Source organism: Phyllobates terribilis, unplaced genomic scaffold, assembly GCF_046119375.1.
Source record: "Phyllobates terribilis strain yellow unplaced genomic scaffold, ASM4611937v1 Scaffold_2__4_contigs__length_985480577, whole genome shotgun sequence".
Lineage (NCBI taxonomy): Eukaryota > Metazoa > Chordata > Amphibia > Anura > Dendrobatidae > Phyllobates > Phyllobates terribilis.
Genome location: NW_027362762.1, coordinates 498,618,029 through 498,630,205, shown reverse-complemented (window position 1 = coordinate 498,630,205; position 12,177 = coordinate 498,618,029). Strand labels below are relative to the sequence as shown.

Below are 12,177 nucleotides of genomic sequence, written 5' to 3'. Positions count from 1 at the left end.
GGTCTGGTTTCCACAGTAACAACAATGTTATGTCTGAGAGCAGGTGGGAGGTCTCTTGGTCAGGAATCCTATGCATGCCACACCTCCTGCCCAGTCCTGGGAGGGGAAGAACTTCCCCTGTAAAAACCTGGGGCTGAGGCAGGGTTAGAGAGTTGAGAGGGAGAGTGCAGCCAGGAGGGCTGACAGGGAGCTGTGGCTCCGGCTGGGCCCAGCTCCTGGGCCATGCCAGAAGTAGAGACAGAGAAGAGAAGCAGCTATGGGAAGAAACAACAGGAGCTCTGTGGGAGCAGTGCTACAAGGAGTCAGGGGCTGGCAGCTGCAGAGCTCGCCCTGACTGAGAAGTTATCACCGGACCCGGAGTCCGAGGCTGTGGAGACTAACTCCTACCCAGCAGCAGAATCCGTCAGGCAGGGGATTTCAGGTCCTCTGGCCAAGAAACCCGAAGGCACGGTCACACGCATGGGACCAGCACCGCCGTCGTGGAGCGGAAGCTACTAGAAGGCCCCGAGTCACCGGCCATACGGGTGAGCACCACACGGTACACTCAGGGACGTGGGCTACTTATACCCGCCTCTAGCAAGGTAGCCAGAAGAGTACAGTTAGTTTGGGAGGCCTACAACTCCGCCTGGCCAGGGGAGATCCCATCTGCTCAAGGACTGACCAGGCCCCAACCGCTAGCCAGTACTCCGGGAGGGTCTATCTTTGTCACCAGTAAAGACCCTGAACTACACCGCATCGTCTCTGAGTGGTTCCTGCTACCCCCATCATCCACGTCGGCTGCCCTGAGGCCATACCCCTCCCGTTGGGGGTTATACCATCCACGCTGCACCATCCTTCCACCGGCCTCAGCGGTCTGCCCTGCAGCGGCAGCTCCATAGCTGCATTCAACGGGTGGCGTAGTCGTCCATCATCTACCGCTGATACAGCGCCACTTAGTCTGACTCCCTGGGCACAGACCGGATCACCGCCACGAGACTACAACCCTCAAGAGATCCGGCTCCGGGTAAGCTCCCGCGTGCGCAACGCAGCGCGACACAGGCCCAGGGGCGCGTCATATATATATATATATATATATATATATATATATATATATATATATATATATATATATATATATATATATATATAATTTCTAAAGGTGCTATTGACATGAAATTCTCACCAGATATTGGCAACAACTCATCCAATCCATACAGTCAATCAAACCATAGATGTCCATAAATTAACACAAGAAAAAACAAGAAAAAAGTATTAAACATGTTTACTGAAATTTAATTAATACTTTGTTCAAAGCGTTTGTTGGTAATGACAGCTTCAAGATGCCTCCTGTATGGAGAAACTAGTCACATGCATTGCTCAGTTTGATTTTGGTCCATTCTTCCACACAAACCCTTTTCAAATTCTGTAGAGTTCCGTGGGCTGCATAAATTTTGTATTGGATTCAGGCCATGTGATTGGCTGGGCCATTCTAGAAGCTTTATTTTATTTCTCTGCAACTAATTGAGAGTTTCCTTGGTTGTGCGTTTGGGATCACTGTCTTGCTGAAATTACCACCCTCATTTCATTTTCATCATCCTGGTAGATGGCAGCAGCTTTTTATCAAGAATGTCTGGATACATTTTTCCATTTACCTTTTCTTCAATCATATGACGTTTGCCAGCGCCGTATGCTGAAAAACAGCCCTACACCATGATGTTCCCACCTCCAAACTTCAATGTTGGTATGGTGTTTTTGGGGTGGTATGCAGTGTATTTTGGCCTCCAAACATGATGAGTATTGTGGCCTCCAAACATGATGAGTATTGTGGCACCCAAAGAATTCAACTTTAGCTTGGTTTTAGACAAGCTTGTCTAATTGTTGTTGAGCAAACTTTAAACACGCTTGAACATGCTTTTTGTTCAGTAACAGAGTCTTGCGTGGTAAGTATGCATACAGGCAGTGGAGGTTGAGTGCATTACTTAGTGGGATTTTTTAAACAATTGTACCGGCTGATTCCAGGTCTTTCTGTAGTTCTCCACAAGTGGTCCTTGGCCCTTGGACAACTCTTCTGATAAGTCTTTTCACTCCTTGGTGTGAAATCTTGCGGGGAGCACTTGTTCGTGGCCAGTTAAAGGTGAAATTATGTTCTTTCCAGTTCTGAATTATGGCCCCAACAGTGCTCACTGGAACCTTCAGTAGTTTAGAAATTCTTCTGTAACCAAAGCCATCAGTATGTTTTGCAACAATAAAGTTGTGAAGGTCTTAAGACAGCTCACTGGTTTTACCCATCATGAGATGTTTCTTTTGTGGCACCTTGGTAATGAGACACCTTTTTATAGGCCATCAGTTGGACCAGCTGACATTATTTTTACTAAGTGGCAGGATTTCTTTCTTATTACTGATAGATTTCAACTGGTGTCATGACTTTTCCATGGCTCTTTGAACCTCTCAATCTTAATAAGTTCAAATACAGGCTGAACAAGCTTAAAGAGGTTGTCCACTACTATAGAACATGCCCCCCATTGATGTAAATGGTGGAAATAAGATTTTTAGCAAATGCCTTGCACTGTCAATCTTGCCTGTGAGCGGCGATATCGCTGACCGCTCACAGGCATCACGTGACCCCGGCTGCAACCGGACGTGACCCAGTGACGCGCTCCCCGCATCAGTAGTGGACAACTTCTTTAATAAACGAAAGCTCAGTCACTCCTGACTTCTAAAGGATATTACCTTCATCCAGTTACTCCTCAATGTGGAAGGATTCTTGTGAAGTCATTAGTGTATTGGATTGTATTTGGAAGTACTGTGACAGTGTTTCCTCCTTTTTTCTTTTTTTCATGTAACATGTACATACAGTACAGACCAAAAGTTTGGACACACCTTCTCATTTAAAGATTTTTCTGTATTTTCATGACTATGAAAATTGTACATTCACCCTGAAGGCATCAAAACTATGAATTAACACATGTGGAATTATATACTTAACAAAAAAAGTGTGAAACAACTGAAAATATGTCTTATATTCTAGGTTCTTCAAAGTAGCCACCTTTTGCTTTGATGACTGCTTTGCACACTCTTGGCATTCTCTTGATGAGCTTCAAGAGGTAGTCACCAGAAATGGTCTTCCAACAATCTTGAAGGAGTTCCCAGAGATGCTTAGCACTTGTTGGCCCTTTTGACTTCACTCTGCGGTCCAGCTCACCCCAAACCATCTCGATTGGGTTCAGGTCTGGTGACTGTGGAGGCCAGGTCATCTGGCGTAGCACCCCATCACTCTCCTTCTTGGTCAAATATCCCTTACACAGCCTGGAGGTGTGTTTGGAGTCATTGTCCTGTTGAAAAATAAATGATGGTCCAGCTAAACGCAAACTGGATGGAATAGCATGCCGCTGCAAGATGCTGTGGTAGCCATGCTGGTTCAGTATGCCTTCAATTTTGAATAAATCCCCATCAATGTCACCATCAAAGCACCCCCACACCATCACACCTCCTCCTCCATGCTTCACGGTGGGAACCAGGCATGTAGAGTCCATCCGTTCACCTTTTTTGCGTCGCACAAAGACACGGTGGTTGGAACCAAAGATCTCAAATTTGCACTCATCAGACCAAAGCACAGATTTCCACTGGTCTACTGTCCATTCCTTGTGTTCTTTAGCCCAAACAACTTTCTTCTGCTTGTTGCCTGTCCTTAGCAGTGGTTTCCTAGCAGCTATTTTAACATGAAGGCCTGCTGCACAAAGTCTCCTCTTAACAGTTGTTGAAGAGATGTGTCTGCTGCTAGAACTCTGTGTGGCATTGACTAGTGTTGAGCCACCCCCGTAGTGTTCGAGTTCGGTTCGGTTCGTCGAACACCCGTGTGTTCGCCGAACTGTTCGTCGAACTGTTCGTCGAACACCTTCGAACACCGTTAAAACCAATGGCAGGCAAACAAAAACACATAGAAACACATAGAAAACACCTTCAAAGGTGTCCAAAAGCTGACAAACTGCTCAGAAGACATAACTAACACATGGAAAAGTGACAAGTACATATAGTCATGCGAAAATAAAAGAGGTGGAGGAGTAAAAGGAGGGGGAGACACAGATATAGGCATGTCATGCCCTTCTAAAATCCAAAAAGTGAGAAGCCGACACGGCCAGTCCGCTCCTGCCCGTGCCACCTCCGTGTCGCTGGGTTTGTGCCAGAGCCGCGGTGAACCCTGACGGCCAGCCCCCCTCTCCCAATACTGGTGCCTGTCCGCTGGTGGGTCGAGCGAGCCCCCCTGTGGTGGAGGCAGCTCTAAGCTTTTTAATTTAAATTGTCTCTCTAATTTGAATGAATACACTTTAAATCCATTTACAAGGATCTATTGGAGGGCAAGTCTCATGCCAGCAGCCGCGGTAATTCCAGCTCCAGTAGCGTCCACTAAAGCTGCTGCAGTTAAAAAGCTTTTATAAGGATCGAGCTCGGCTGTCCACCGCAAGGCATCCTACTGCCAGTCCCAGCCCCTATGCCTTGGGGTGCCTCCTGATGCTCTTCACTAAGTATCCCATGGTCCCGAAGCATTTCCTTTGAAAAAATGAAGTGTCTAAACTACAGGTGGTGCAGCTTGCTTAACAGCCGGGATAATCCGCTCACTAGCAGACACTGCTACTAGGCACAAAGTATTTCCTGGGCTAGATGCAGTTAAAAATTTGTAATTAGATACTCTCGTTGGATGCTGAGAAAGCATTCCATGGAGTCTCCTGGCACGCCATATATGATTCTCTTAAAAAGCTTGGGGTAGGGGTCTAGGGGACCCTTTTATAGCCAAAATCACGGCCCTGTATCGCAATATGTCACCTAGGCTGAAGATAAATGGAACTGTAGCACCCTGAGGGCTCGGTTGCTACAGACGTATTGCACCTCACCCAGAGGTGTGATATCTCACTCTCAGGTAAGGATGGAGTGTGGATCAGGACCCGACACCTGCATGCATTACACCACATTGCCGTGGGGCAGGGCGACCAATATGCCCCTGAGATGGGCACGACAGTCCCTGTCCCTGGCTGGAGTGGGGGGAGGGAACACTGAGGAAGGGGAACCCTGTAGTGCAGGAGCAGGGAGGAAGCAGTTCCTGGGTGCATTGAGAAGGGAGTATAAAAGGTGGGCACCATCTTAGTTCAGTGCAGAGAAGTCTGAGCAGAAGTGGCAGGGAGCAGGGGCTCTGCATGAGCTCTGCTCCGGAGGCGGGCCTAGTAACAGAGGCCCAGGCCTGGAAGAGGGAGAAGGAAGGAAGAGGAGCGGAGAAGGCTCCAGGAACGAGGAATGAAGGGATCCCAGGGGTGCGGACGGGCGAGTCGCCACCGCACGCCCGAATCCACCGCGTGGAGGGGTCAGGCCAAAGGGGGAGACCGGTCCCCGAACTAGTGGAGGCAGGAAACGACCCTCAGCTAGAAACCGGAGGTTCTGACATTTTATGTGGCGCAGCCCCTCGCTACACCCGCTAGGAAGGCACCACATAGGGTCAGGGAAACTGGCGCCAAGTTTACCAAGAGGAGGCCCGAGGCAGCCGGACAGAAGTGTTGGTAAGAAAGGCCAGACAAAGGACACACAAAGGGGGTCCTGTGAAGTGCTCCAAAGTTATCTGGGAGTTGTCTGAGCCCCTCACCTGGTGAGCACAGTACGACGTGGGCAGCCGTTACCTGCAGACGTGGTCTGGATAATAAGAACTGTGAGTAAAGGCCCTGAACTGCATCACTGACTCCGTGTCGTTACTGCTGCTGCCCTGCACCATCACCCCCATCCTCCGCATACACTGCCCTGAGGCTATACTCCTCCCGTGGGGAGTTATGCTACGCTCTGCTGCACCCACAACACCAGCCTCAGCGGTCTGCCCTGTAGCGGCGGTTCACTCTGACCGCAATCCACGGGTGGCATAGTCGGACATTTAAACATGAAAACCACATAAATAGTTCCGCCACTGGTTTGACCGCCCTGAGCCACGGAACTGGGTCGCCGCCACGAAGTCTACAACCACCAGCATCCACCAAAAAGGGTCCGGCTCCGGGTGTCCCAAGGTCCAGGGGGTGCGTCAGAACATTTTCATCACCTTTCACAATCACCAATGGGACAAGGCAGTGATGTCCTCTGTCCCCTCTCTTATACATCCTAGTGACGGAGCACCTGCTCTCATCAATTCGCCATAACCCCAATATTAGGTGGATTGAGGTGGGAGGCACCGAGTACAAGTGCTCTCTATTTGCTGATGATGTCCTAGTATATATCACTCAATCACATATATCCATCCATGCTGTTATGGCTGAAATAGATCACTTTGTTACATGGTAAAATTTTAAAATCAATGCAGCGAAGTCTGAGGCCCTCGATGTCTCCCTCCCTAAATCCATATAGGATTCCATCCAGTCCAACTTTCCCTTTGCCTGGCCCTCACAGGGTATCAAATACTTAGGAATTCCTATTCATAGAGACCTCTCCCATCTATGTTATCTTAATTTTGGGCCCTTTATTGAACAACTCCATACAAACCACGGTTGGCAAGTTAGAACTGTAAGATTCACTACGTGAACCACTGGTGTTTTGTGGAAAAGCACATGTACACTGCGTTCCAAATTATTATACAAAAAGTGTTTAGGAGTGATAAGGGAAGAATTTGTTTGTTTGTCAGTTAAACTCATTGATGGTGATGTGTGTCAGGGCTCTTTATATCACTGTAAGCAATTGCAGACACCTGTGCTAATTAGTTTGGCAGGTGTGTCCAATGAAAGGCAAGACTACTTAAGAAGGCTCTCTCACATTATTAAGCAGCCTACATTTTCTGCCAAAATGGGAAAGAAAAAGGATGTGTCGGCTGCTGAGAAGCAACAAATTGTGGAGTGTTTAGGTCAAGGCATGACTACAATCAACATTGTGCGATGATCAGGATGAAGTGTCTTGGCAATCAAGAAGTATGTAGCTGATTCACAGTACACACGTGTGCGTGCTGATAAGGGCAAATTGAGGACTCTTTCCTACAGGCAATTACGTCAGGTTGAAAGAGCAGCGGCAAAAAAGCCTTGTCATAGCAGCAGACAAGTTTTTGAAGCTGCTTGTGCCTCCAACGTCCCCCGAACAACAAGATGCAGGGTCCTTCAGAGGTTTGCAGCTGTGCATGCGCCATCCTGTCGACCTCCTCTATCCACTTCACACAAGCAGAAACGGCTCCAGTGGGCCAAACATTACATGAAGACTGATTTCAAAACTGTTTTGTTCACGGATGAGTGCCGTGCAGCGCTCGATGGTCCAGATGGATGGAGAGGAGGATGGCTGGTTGATGGACACCCCACGCAAACACGGCTACAGCGCCAACAAGGAGGAGGTGGAGTAATGTTTTGGGCTGGAATCATGGGGAGAGAGATTGTCGGCCCCTTTAGGATCCCTGAAGGCGCTAAAGATGAACTCCATAATGTAGGTGGATTTTCTCAAACAGCACTTCCTGCCATGGTTCAAGAAGAAGAACCGTGTATTTCACAGCAAGATCATTTTTCTGCATGATAATGCACCATCTCATGCTGCACATAAAACATCTGCATCTCTGGCTGATATGGGCATAAAAGGGGACAAACTTATGGTGTGACCCCCATGCTCCCCTGACCTGTACCCCATTCAGAACCTTTGGAGCATCATTAAAAGGAGTGTCTATGATGGCGGGAGGCAGTTCACATCTAAGCAACAGCTCTGGGAGGGTATTCTGTCCTCATGCAAAACAATTGAAGCAGAAACCATCCAAAACCTGACAAATTCAATCGACGAGAGAGTTCAGAAGCTCCTTTCGAACAAGGGGTCCTATGTGAAAATGTAACATCACCTAGAATAAAGTTTTGAGTTGAAAACTGTTTGATTTCAGTTTCTAACAACCAGCTAATGCTTATAATTTCAAAAATGACCATTTTTTTGGTCTTTATTAAAATGAAAAGGTTGATCGAAAAGTTTGGGGGATCTAAGAGTGTGGCAACCCAGTAGTCATGATTACTTCGAATTCTGACAATATGAGGGTCATGCTGCAGGTAGTGCAGCAAGAAGGCACTTATGTGTCTTGCGCATCTCGGAGCCCCAAAATTATTTTCCGGGCTAGATGCAGCTAAAAATTATTATTAATTTTAAATCTGGTGAAGCTTTAGTATAGATGGCCTAATAGGATCAGTGCTGCACACTGCTACAAAGCCCAAATTATTTTCCAGCCAAGATACAGATAAACATGATTAGTAATTTGAAAGCTTAAAACGGTTGGTAGGGTGATTTTAACCAATCATCAAGCTTTTACTCTCCCCAGGATGACACAGGGGTAGAAAAGTCGTTTCGGATCCATGATTTGTTCATCTTTATGAACGTGAGTCTGTCTACATTATCAGTGGAGAGCCGCGTGCGCTTATCTGTCAGCACACCACCAGCAGCGCTGAACACACGTTCAGACAGAACGCTGGCTGCGGGGCATGACAAGATCTCCAAGGCGTAAGTGGCTAGCTCCGGCCATTTATCCAGATTGGAAGCCCAAAAAGAGCAAGGGTCCAGTGACACAGTCGTGGCTTCAATGTTTACTTGGAGATACTCCTGTACCATCGTCTCTAGGCGTTGACTATGTGTCAGACTTCTTGTCTCCTGTGGCCTTGCAAAGGATGGGCTAAAAAAGTGGTGAAATGATTCCGCAAAATTGATGTTACCAGCAGATACTGTGGTTCTGTTACGGTTTGAGTGCTGAACACTTGACGGTCCCACGGTTGGCAAGTTGGAACTGTGAGATTCACTACGTGCACCACTGGTATTTTGTGGAAAAGCACATGTAAGATTCTGCAACAGTCTCTGCTGATACTCCTGCATGCGTGCTTCCCTTTCTATGGCAGGAATAATTTCTGCAAATTTACTTTTGTACCGGGGATCTAACAGTGTGGCAACCCAGTAGTCAGGATTATTTCTAATTCTCACAATTCGAGGGTCATGTTGCAGGTAGTGCAGCAAGAAGGCACTCATGTGTGTTGCGCATCCAGGAGCACCAAGTCCCTGTTGTGTTGGTGGCGAGGTAACAATCATGCTTCCTTCCTCTGTCCTCTCCCCCCAACCTCGCACAACAGAAATGTGATCAAGGTCTCCCTCATCTGATGAGTCTTCCATCAGTTCATCCTCCACTTCTTCCTGGGCTCCTGCACCTTCCTCACTAGTTTGGCTGCTACCATGCGCCCTGGTAAAACCATCTCCCCCACCCTCACATGCCTGCCGCCTTGGTGCTGCCGACCGTCTGGACCTTGCAGATGTTAGCCCTTCCGCATACAACTCCTCCTCCTCTACTTCCTCCACCTCCTCTTGTGCCACCACCTGACTCCGAATTCTGTTTAACATGTGCTCCAGCATGTAAATCACCGGAATAGTCATGCTGATAATGGCATCGTCAGCACTAAACATCTTCGTCGCCATTTCAAAACTGTGCAGAAGGGTGCATAGGTCCCTGATCTGAGACCACTCCTCCAGCGTGATTTGCCCCACCTCTGAATCTCGTTGGCCCAGGCTATACGTCAGAACGTATTGCACCAGGGCTTGTCGGTGCTGCCACAGTCGCTGCAACATGTGCAGAGTTGAATTCCACCGGGTAGGCACATCGCATTTTAGCCGGTGAAGTGGCAGGCCCAACGACTTCTGTAGAGATGTAAGTCGCTGAGCTGCGGGATGCGAACGGTGGAAGTGAGCACACAGCGACCGTGCCCTCTGCAGAAGGCCATCTAGTCTGGGATAGTGGGCTAAAAATTGCTGGACAACCAGGTTCAACACGTGAGCCATACAAGGCACGTGTGTGACATTGCCCCGGCGAAGGGCCGCACCCAGGTTTGCAGCATTGTCGCACACGGCCTTCCCTGGTTTCAGGTCCAGTGGAGACAACCATTCATGTAATTGGTTCTCCAGAGCTGACCACAACTCCTCAGCTGTGTGACTCACATTTCCCAGACATTTCAATGTAAAAACCGCCTGATGACGTTGAGCCCTACTGCCAGCATAGTAAGGAGGTGTGCAGGATCCCTTCTGCGCAGTTAGAAAGCTTGTGGCATGACCAGACAGGCTTTGGGTGCAGGTGGAAGACCGAGAGGAGGTTGAGGAGGCAGAAGCAGTGGAGGAACTTTGACATAAAGAGGATTGACGCACAACTCGTGGGGACGGCAAGACTTGGACAGCAGCCCCTTGTCCTGCTGTCACCATAGTTACCCAGTGCCCAGTCAGCGACATGTAACGCCCCTGTCCATGCCTACTCGTCCAAGTGTCTGTGGTGAAATGCACCCTGTCACACACAGAGTTTCTCAAAGAAGCGGTGATGTTGTGTGCGACATGCTGGTGGAGCGCAGGCACACCTTTCTTTGAGAAGTAGTGCCGACTGGGCATCTGGTACTGGGGCACTGCGACGGACATAAGGTCTCGAAAATCCTCTGTGTCCACCAGGCGGAAAGGCAGCATTTCTGTAGCCAAGAGCTTGCAGATGGTGAAATTCAACCTCTTAGCTTTCTCATGGCTAGGAGGAAATGGTCTTTTACTTGTCCACATCTGAGGGACCGAGTGCTGGCTATTGTGCTTAGACGGGGTTGATAAGGGTGTCCCCGGCAAACTGCCGGTCTGTGAGGAAGATGCAGGCGGACATGTTAGGTTGCCTTGATCCAAAGGTGGTGCTATCGATGTCGGACAGCGCTCAACACCAGCTGGTGTTACCATCTCCAAAGAAAATGATGACCTGCCAATCACGCTGGCTGTTGCGGGTAAAGAGGTGGCAGGTCTGCGCCCCAAAACAGGTGTGACTGCTGTCCCCCCAGTCACAGAGGATGAAGAGGCCGCGGATGCACAAGATATGGCAGACGGTGATTGGCCCGGCCGGCTAGGCCGCATTGTAGCACACTGAGCTTCCCACTGCAACTTATGCTTCATGTCCATGTGCCGGTTCATGCATGAAGTACTCAAACTATGTATTTTTTGGCCTCTACTTAGCTTTTGCTGACAAATGTTACAGATAACACGAGTTGGGTCATCTTTATCGATCTGAAAAAATGCCCAGGCTATGCAAGGCTTAGCACCCATGCGACCTGAAGAGCCACCACGACTTGTGGTGAGAGGCAGAGTTGTGTTTGAGGATGCAGTTGTTGACGTGCTTCCAGTACTACGTCTCTGTCCAGGAAGGCGCAACCTGACCTCGTCGTCACTAGCATCTTCCTCCACCTCCTCTGCTGACCTCATCTCTTGGCTGACTGTGGGTTGACAGTAAGTGGGATCTCCGACCTCATCATCATCACCCTGTGCGTTATCACACCCGTCGTCCTCAGAGCCAACCTGTTCCTGCCCTGACAAAAAACTAAAGTTGTCGCTCCAATCAGGTATTTGAGTCTTATCATCGTCTTCCTCATTGTCTCCACCAACAGGAGTTACAGTTTGGGAATGAGGGTCTACATTATGGTCAGAACCTTCTGCGTCTGGTCCTGGATCCGACTCATAAAGATTCTGGGCATCAGTGCAGATCATTTCCTCGTCTGGATTCACAGAAGCGCTGGAGTCGACCTCTGATTCCCAGGCTATAGTATGAGTAAACAGCTCTGCAGACTCAACCATCTGTTCTACCTCATACTCAGACGGGCAGCTGGAGATTTGGGAGCTGTGAGGAAGCAAGTGCGATTTGGGTGACACCTTTGAGGACTGGAGTATTTGTGATGTTGAAGTTGATGTGGAGGAGAGCCCACTTAAAGGAGCACTTGATATCCGTTGAAGCACCTGCTGTTTTTGTGCCTCATCTGGAATTTGTAGCGATTGGCGTGGCCGTAAGAAAGGGATCTTATCACATTGTCCGCTAAAAGAAGTAGACATTTTAGTTTGGCTGGAAGATGGTCTTTCTTCTGCAGATGTTACTGTTGCTTTAACACCTACCCCACGGACACAACCTTTTTTCCCCTTCCCAACACGCCTATTCCCCTTTCCACCAGCAGCAGGCCTTTTTCCACTCATTTTGGTGGTTAACTAATTCACAACTCTGGAGTTGTTTGCACAAAAAAACAATGGATGGTAACCGAGCAGAGCTGAGTGGCCAAACTGTGGTATTAGGCCAAAACTATTGGCTGGGTTAGATGCAGAAAAAAATTATTTTGAATTTGCAACCTGATGGAGGTCAGTATAGATGGACTAATACAAATAGTCCCACACACTGCTAGAAGCCCAAATATTTTT

The 12,177-nt window shown here is 48.4% G+C and overlaps 1 protein-coding gene across 1 annotated transcript in view; it reads left to right on the top strand.

The window, feature by feature from the left end:
• Window positions 1–12,177, top strand: part of RSPO1 (R-spondin 1) — a 231,531-nt gene that overhangs the window by 106,032 nt on the left and 113,322 nt on the right. The window lies entirely within an intron of this gene.